This window comes from Nerophis lumbriciformis, linkage group LG09 (genome assembly GCF_033978685.3).
Source record: "Nerophis lumbriciformis linkage group LG09, RoL_Nlum_v2.1, whole genome shotgun sequence".
NCBI lineage: Eukaryota > Metazoa > Chordata > Actinopteri > Syngnathiformes > Syngnathidae > Nerophis > Nerophis lumbriciformis.
Genome location: NC_084556.2, coordinates 38,085,149 through 38,094,420, shown reverse-complemented (window position 1 = coordinate 38,094,420; position 9,272 = coordinate 38,085,149). Strand labels below are relative to the sequence as shown.

Genomic DNA, 9,272 nt, shown 5'->3' with positions numbered 1-9,272 from the left:
TTTAAAAAGTAGTTTTATACTTGAGTGTTGATGACACAGCTTTGCATCAGCTGATATTCTAGTTTCAAGCATGTTTTACTCAATATAGGTCATAACATCTCAGCGACAAGCTGTAATATCTTACTGAGATAATTTAGGACCAAAACCCTTAAAACAAGTAAAACACTCTAACATAAAATCTGCTTAGTGAGAAGAATTATCTTATCAGACAGAAAAAAAGCAAATTTCACCCTTATTTGAGATATTTAACCTTTCTTAGATTTGAGTTTTTGCAGTGTACGGTGCCAGTAGGACAAAAAGAAAACTAACTTGCACTGCGAAAAAACTAGTAAAACTTATAAAAGGTCGAAAAATGATGGCAGGTGAGTCGGATGGGCTGCTGGAAACGCAGGAGTATCAAGCAGGAGCAGACGAGATAGCAAGTGGCCAAGAAGCACAGGTCCACTAATAGATAGGTGGATAGATATTACTTTATTGATTCCTTCAGGAGAGTTCCCTCAGGAAAATTTAAATTCCAGCAGCAGTGTACAGACTTGAGATATCATTTAAAAAGTAAATAATAAACAGTGGGGTTATATGTTATTGTTGTATGTAATCCAAGTACATCTGCGGCCACAGACACTCGAATTCGCGTCCACTTAAAGACGTGCCCACAGGGGTGATGACAACGGAAGTGAAGCTGGAGAGACAATAATTAACACGGAAATCAGAAATAAAACATTTTTTAAATACTGCTGAGAGTAGGTTAAGGTTAGGTTTGTGTATAATCAGCCGAAAAAGCAATACATTCAACAACCAAAATAACAACGATGGTGCGTTGCATTAGCCTTCTTGGACACGGTTCACTTCCATTGCCGTCACCCCTGTGGGCGCAACTTAGAGCAGGGGTGTCCAAACCCCGGCCCGCAGGCCATGTGCAGCCCGCCGGAGTCTTCAATTTGGCCTGCAAGACATCATAAGTAAACCATGTAGCCTTGGCTATTGTTCTACAATGACCTTACATCCGGAAGTCTGCTCAACTCGCTGATCGCTGCTCAAAAGTTAAGTGCTATCTTTCTATCTGTCCATCCATCCATCCATCTTCTTCCGCTTATCCGAGGTCGGGTCACCGGGGCAGCAGCCTAAGCAGGGAAGCCCAGACTTCCCTCTCCCCAGCCACTTCGTCCAGCTCCTTGGGGGATCCCGAGGCGTTCCCAGGCCAGCCGGGAGACATAGTCTTCCCAACGTGTCCTGGGTCTTCCCCGTGGCCTCCTACCGGTCGGACGTGCCCTAAACACCTCCCTAGGGAGGCGTTCGGGTGGCATCCTGACCAGATGCCTGAACCACCTCATCTAGCTCCTCTCGATGTGGAGGAGCAGTGGCTTTACTCTGAGTTCCCCCCGGATGACAGAGCTTCTCACCCTATCTCTAAGGGAGAGCCTCGCCACCCGGCGGAGGAAACTCATTTCGGCTGCTTGTACCCGTGATCTTGTCCTTTCGGTCATAACCCAAAGCTCATGACCATAGGTGAGGATGGGAACGTAGATCGACCGGTAAATTGAGAGCTTTCTATCTGTGTGCTTCTAATTGTTTTACAGCTTTCTTTATTCCTTCGCCAACATATTTAGTAGTCTTATCAAACGTAAAAAACGCCCACTCTCTGTTTCACCGCCGCACTTTCATCTAGCGAGCTGCTAAGCAAGCAAAGCTAAGCTAGTCCCAGTCCGAAGCCACTCGACTCGGTGAAAGAAACAACAGAGTCCAGTTGCCCAGCTGCTGCTAATTGTTCCTGCTGCTGCATTTTCCCGTTCAAAGCTAAGTGCTATCTTTCTATCTGTGTTTCTAATTGTTTTACAGTTTTCTTTAATCCTTCTCCAACACATTTAGTAGTCTTATCAAACTTACAAAGCGCCTCACTTTCAGCTAGCTAGTTGCTAAGCTAGCAAAGCTAAGCTAGTCCCGGTCCGAAGCCACTGTGCTCTGAAAACAGCAAGAACGTGTCCCCCAGTTAGAGCGGCGTAATTTGCTAACTTTAGGTGCCACGGACATGTTTGTTATCGTTAGCTGTAGCGAGCTGACAAGCCTAGTTAGTAACAGCGCTAAGCGGCCTACAAATCACGGTGTATCGGTTAAGACGCATAATAGCTTTATCCCTTTAGCTAGTCCTACATCCCAGTCTACCGGACACCACACATTAGTCATAGGGGACTCCATCACCCAGAACATAGAGCTTAGTAAACCAGCCATAATAAAGTGTATTGTCAGGGCCCGAGCACCCGACATTGAAGCTAATCTTAGGGCGCTGACTCGCAACAGGCCAAGTAAACACGTACGACAGGCTAACAGGACTTGTAATCTCGCTAGAAAGATGTCTCTCAATCAGTACATGTCTTGGGCCCCCTGCCTGCAGGAGGCAATGAAGAGAGGTATAGTAGATTAGTCTCGCTTAACAAGTGACTGGCTAGTTTTTGTAGAGAACATACACTTACGTTTATTGATCATTTTTAGTATTAACTTCCTGGGGCAAACCGGACTTGCTGATGAGGGACGACCTTTACCTAAGGCGCCATCACTCTAACTAGGAACATAGATTACCGTTTGAGTCACACTTGACTAACTACACTAGAGCAAGCTCGGACACAGGCAATCACTGTGCCTGTTAGTCCGGGTGAGGAGTCAGTTAAGCTAGAACAGGGGTCGGCAACCCAAATTGTCGAAAGAGCCATATTGGACCAAAAACACACAAACAAATATGTCTGGAGCCGCAAAAAATTAAAAGCCTTATTAATGAAGGCAACACATGATGTAAGTGTCTATATTAGCTATATTAGCCTACTATCAAAATGACAAAGTGTCGCAGGCTGACGTAAATCTTTGTTCCCTGAAATGTTGACATTTTAATATTTATTCTACACATTTTTACAACATTGTAAATCATTAGTAAAACGGAGGCTTCTCACAGGATGAGATTTGGTAATAATGTCTGTGTCCATCTTAAAGGAAACGGCAGGCTGTCTTCTTCTAACGGATTTATTACAATCTTTGCAAGCTGGGTAACCTTTGCTGTGGTCTGGAACAACATGGCACACAAACAACTATCAGAAATGCAGCCAGTATTACATACAGATAATGTGTCATGAGACATGCATATATAATATAATAACATAATAATATAAATACACAAAGGACATAAGTAAAGGAAATTAAATGATCTCAAATATACAAACTAGGCATAATGGTGCAATATGTACTTACAGCTAGCCTAAAAAGCATGTAAGCAGCGATTAGCTTGCACTCATGCAGTGACCAAATATGCCTGATTAGCACTCCAAGAAGTCAATAACATCAACAAAGCTCATGTTTGTGCCTTCACACACAGTATAAAGAGTTTGATGGACAAAATGAGTCTTACTGTGGCAGCGTTGTACAAGTAAACAAACTACGGAGAGTTCAAGGGCCGCTAAAATTATTAAGACAAAATGGCGCTTGCCAAATACTCTCATCAGAGACGCATGTATAACATGAACAGTGGGATTTCTAACACTTAGGAAGGTTTGTGTCATGTTTGTCTTCCGACAGAAACTATATTAAAACCAGAAAATATATTTTTTCCCTCATCTTTTTCCATTTTCACACATTTGTGAAAAAGCTTCCAGGGAGTTACTAGGGCGGCGCTAAAGAGCCGTATGCGGCTCTAGAGCCACGTGTTGCCGACCCCGAGCTAGAACTAACCAGAGCCAGGCTGGAAAATTCCTGCACACATAGCATTTCTCGTAGAATAATACATACTCACAACTTTTTTTTCTGCAGGGACTGTGCCAGAGGTAGACACGCATTCTACTGTGGTGGCAAATTATTAAACGTTAGATCTATCTCAGCACCTAGCAAATAAACTCAAGATCCCCACCATATCAACTCCTAGATGTGATAGAAAATATTTAAGGCACTCCACGCGAAATAGACGTAATGTTATAAATATCAGTACTACGGGTACCATTAACAACAATGCCTCAAAACATTACCTATAATCTGGGTTTTTGAAAGATCAGATTATTGTCTCCCAAGACACTATTACCGTATTTTTCGGAGTATAAATCGCACCGGCCGAAAATGCATAATAAAGAAGGAAAAAAACATATATAAGTCGCACTGGAGTATAAGTTGCATTTTTGGGGGGAAATTTATTTAATAAAACCCAACACCAAGAATAGACATCTGAAAGGCAATTTAAAATAAATAAAGAATAGTGAACAACAGGCTGAATAAGTGTACGTTATATGAGGCATAAATAACTAACTGAGAACGTGCCTGGTATGTTAACGTAACATATTATGGTAAGAGTCATTCAAATAACTATAACATATAGAACATGTTATACATTTACCAAACAATCTGTCACTCCTAATCGCTAAATCCCATGAAATCTTATACGTCTAGTCTCTTACGTGAATGAGCTAAATAATATTATTTGATATTTTACGGTAATGTGTTAATAATTTCACACATAAGTCGCTCCTGAGTATAAGTTGCACTATGAAAAAAACTGCGACTTATAGTCCGAAAATACGGTAGTTAATGAGGTCATTACACTCTTAGAAATAAAAGTGCTAAGTAGAACCATATAAGGTTCTTTGGCTCGTCCTCATAGGAGAACCCTTTTTGGCTCCAGGTAGAACCTTTTTATAAAGGTTCCACCTGGAACTCTTTTGGAGGGTTCTACCTAGAACCCAACATGAAGGGTTATACCTAGAACTGTGTGTGTAAGGTTCCACCCAGAACCCCCCATGAGAGGTTCTACAAAGAACCCACGCAGGGAGTTCCACTACGAACCCTTTCATGTTTCAAGGGTTTCATCTAGAACCCACACAGGGAGTTCCACTAAGAACCCTTTCGTATTTCAAGGGTTTCATCTAGAACCCACACAGTGAGTTCCACTGAGAACCCTTTTGTATTTCAAGGGTTTCATCTAGAACCCACACATGGAGCTCCACTCAGAACCCTTTCGTATTTCAAGGGTTTCATCTAGAACCCATGCAGGGAGTTCCACTAAGAACCCTTTTGTATTTCAAAGGTTTCATCTAGAACCCACACAGGGAGTTCCACTAAGAACTCTTTCATGTTTCAAGGGTTTCATCTAGACCTGACACAGGGGGTTCTAAAAACATACCTTTTCAAAGGTTTTCACCGATAACCGTCTTGTCTTCTGAGGGTTCTATAAAGAACCATATTGTATTCTACAGATCAGTTTAGTTCATATTATGTTGTGGTCATTTATCATGTTGAAATTGAACAAACATTCAAAACATTTTAATGAGAAAAACATTTATCTAAAGATAGTCCAACAAAACAGGAAAGGCTGTGTAGGTCCCAGGGGAGAACAGGTCAAAAGTCAGCATAGGTCCAGTGGAATCAGCAACATGACAGGCCAGACACATCATGCTGTCCTCAGTAGGTGAATTTGTGTAAATAAATCTCCAGCAATGGTGACATGGCAGAAAGAGACACAAAATAGTTTTAGTTCAATCAATCCAAGGTGCACTTACTGCATTTACTGCGCCTTATTGTAAGCTATCTACAAACAATAAAAGAATGCATGGTCCAATGAAAAGAATCAGTGCACACACTGTATGTACTAATTTTGACAGTGGAACAGAATCATGAGAAAGTGAGGGAATCCCACAAAGTTTTCACATTGATTCAAATAATGTTGAAATACTTTTCAGTGTTATGTAACAAGTACTCAAAATGTTACATATTGTAACAATAATGGAAATCTAGAGACGTCACTATGCCAAAATCAAACAAAATGTATTGGTCCAAAATATGTATTAATAAGGGATATTTTTTTTTATCAATATATACACACAAAGGGCAGCAGCAGGAATTTGACCATTAACAAGAACATAACGCATGAAATCCCATGCTGCAACACATCTACTCACTACTCCCCACTTCCGACACAGTTGTATAGTCTCTTCACTGAAATGGGTACAATACTGTGGTCCTTGATCCCCAACACAAATCTTTCAATGAAAATAAGAGTTTTTCCTCAGTTCCTTTGGGTACTGGACAGCAAAAACAATATAGAGTGACATTAATGCACTCATAGCATATGATATGTCCATGCTGCTGTCCTCAGTCAAAACCTGTATACCATCCAGGTATAGGGTTATCCTTTGTGCCTGCAAAGGGTTCCCCTCATGTGTGTTATGGAGCATGATTGCTGGAGTAGGCACGCTTGGCTCCTATGCAATAAAAACAGATACATGTCAGTAAATAAAACCTGCTGTGAAAACAGCAAAATGACTCAATGTTGCCATAATATGGATAATGCCAATTCCTAAATCTTGACCTTAAATGCAGTATTTACCTCCAGTAGAGTGTATAGAAAGGATGAGTCCTCTCTGAAAATGGAAGGCAGCAGTAGAATTGCTATATCCCTAATGAGTCCTGAGGAAATAAAATTATTCTGTAATATTTTTTGTTTTCAGAAATACAGATTGTGGCTCCTATAGATACACATATAGGCCTAGATACCTCGTCTTACTGAATCATCCAGGCAGGCATTGATTGCCCTCTGGCAGCAGTCCTTTAAGTCACACATAGATGCTCTTTGAACCATCTTCGTTGCCATTCGATCCAGCTCTGTGACCATTCTACGATCAGCTTCTACAAGGAATTGCTCCTTCATCTCCCACAGAAGCTGTAAGGAGGGATAAAAAGTGTCATCTCAAAATACTTGATGATCATGAATGAAATAATACACATACAATTAAATATGGTCAATTCAATGCTTGAAGATACCAACTATTTTAGGAAGCTTCAGTGCGGGAAACTTTTCGATGATTTCCTCTGCCTTGGCAGTTGCCATGAAAGTCTTTCGGTATGCATAGGTTCGTCTCATTCTCTCCTTTAAAAGAGTTCAGATCTGGGTGTACCTTAAGCATCTCTGTAGACATTTCATTGATATGAGCTTCAATGCTCCTTTCATCCTCTCTACATTCTTCACTCTCCTGAGCCTGTATGCATTCAAGAAAAATGACAAGCAATATAGTAAGAGGTAACTATTAATATGAGGTGTACATGTTTTTTAAAAAGTTATATACTATGGAAGAATCATCCTCTCTGTAACCTTCGTCTTGTGTTATCTTTCTGCTACCACTATGTTGGAGACCAAGCTCAAGCCCAGTCCCCCTGCTTCTCCTACCCGCACATTAGTGTGTGCTCAACATGGATGTATTAGATCCATGGGGCTCACCAGCCCATCCATCCCTCCAAAGACGAGCTAGATGGCGACCGCAACGCCGCTACCGACAACGTTAAAGCTCCTTCTAACATTGACAATTTATACTATAATATTTCATTAAAATACCAACTACGATAACCTTTTTAGAATGATTTAAGATTAATTGTACAGATATATTGTAACCTATTTTGTTATGGCAGCTCTCAGCAGAGCTTTGTCAGGTATTGTATTGTTTGACCACAATACAATTTGTTTGTTTGTTTTCTACAAGAAAACAAACAAATAAGCAAACGAACAAAACATAACAAGAAACAAATGCTTAGTCCACCTTTTACCATAAAAGTCCTCAGCTAGGGTCAAGCATGCTGAAGTAAGATATTGTATTTAGCTCACCTTGATTCACGGAAGTTTCTTCTGTTCTCTCTCCTGTTCTTCTTTGTTCTGTTCTGTTCACAGTAATCACTATTGGTATGTCACACCTGGTTTGTAGGCAGGGAAGACCAGACCATGTGGTGCAATCCATGGGGCAACCAGCTCTTAACTCACACATGACAGCCACCATCATGCCAGCTCCCTGGCCCAACACACCAAACTTTGCCCTTTCCCCTGGGAGATCAGGGTTCAATTCCCAGCATCAACACACCCTGATGTAGTAGCCTAAAAGTCAGCATTACAGTGTGATTTTTGCATCAGTTAAGGCTTGGCCTCTGACATCAAAGACCGTTGTCTATCAATGAACGTATGTGCAGCTTCACAACTGGACTAAGCCAGTCAGCAGGGTACAGCAACCATGGGATGAGGCCGATCATGGAAAAGTATGAGGAGGAGACAAATACATGAGTAAAATTGTCTGTAAAATATGTGTTTAATATTTTTTAAATTGTCTGTCACTAATCCACACATCACCTCAGTATGCATTAACATGGTCACTCTGCATCAACCAGGCCTTGAACTCACAACTTCAAACTGTATCCCTAGATCACCTGACTTGTAACAAACTTCCAAAAGCCTTTGTCCAGTGAGTCATATAGCTCACTTAGATGCCCCAGAAAGAGGGGTTATATCCTTGCTGTAGGGACCATCTTGCTAGTTCTTTGCTGTGTGTCATTTCCTCCTGAAGAAGGGAGTAGTGTAATTAAACTAAATAAACACAATTATAACTGCTGCGCAGCGATGGGTCGGGTCTGGGCGATTTTTGGCAAATTAAGGCAATTCTGAGCAACAAACAGGAGAACAGGAAGGCAAGACAGTTGACATTATAATGTTCCTTTTGCACCAATTGAGGCTAAAATCCACAACAATAGAACCAAAGACAGTGGTCTATCATGCTGAGCTAATTGGCAAGTGACAATTCAACAGTGGATTCACAAATTGATTAAGCCATTCACTGTTGTGCATGCAGATTTGAAACCACTGTAAATATATCAGTTATCAAGACAAAAATCTGAAAATACACATATTGCATCCAGACAGAATGGAGATATTGGTAATTTGATTTTTTAATTGATTCGATTTGCTCCATAAGTTAATAACTGATGTTTAATCTATCATGACTCTAAAATGTATATGTTTGCTTCACAAAGACCATCTGGCATTTTCATGAGCTGTCATCACCACCTTTGTCAGGGCTTGAACTCAGCTCCTAAATCACTGAGCTATTTCTCAAACGGAATCACCAGCCAGACAGAAGTTGTCAAGGCAGATTTCAAAAATGGTCCTCCCAGGCACAGCTAATCTTTGCCTGAGTCAACAAGATTTGCTGATGAAGATCTTGCTTTCTTATAATTAATGGTTGTGGAAATAAATTGGTAACAGAACATTTCAGTTATAGGACTGCCATTATTTGTATGGCTGATCAGAAGGTGTAAGGTAGTAGACTAGTATGGTGGACCTGATGACTGAAGGCAGCCAGCTGGTTAGCTCAGTTACTATTGCCAGTGACTTTAGACTGGGTGGCAGGTGTTCAAATCCCAAGATGGGCAATTATGTTACAGTTTGATCAACAGGATCTGGGGAAGAAGAGTTTGCTTTAAAATAAACAAAACAA

The 9,272-nt window shown here is 40.9% G+C and overlaps 1 long non-coding RNA gene across 1 annotated transcript; it reads right to left on the bottom strand.

Annotated features, from left to right (window-relative positions):
- Positions 1-5,321: 5,321 nt before the first annotated feature.
- LOC140679012 (uncharacterized) lies at positions 5,322-7,135 on the bottom strand. The gene is made up of 4 exons (XR_012050595.1): positions 6,788-7,135; positions 6,517-6,682; positions 6,350-6,429; positions 5,322-6,224 (listed from the first exon to the last, which is right to left on the bottom strand). It is a non-coding gene; the product is annotated as an uncharacterized lncRNA (long non-coding RNA).
- Between the last annotated feature and the right edge of the window lie 2,137 nt (positions 7,136-9,272).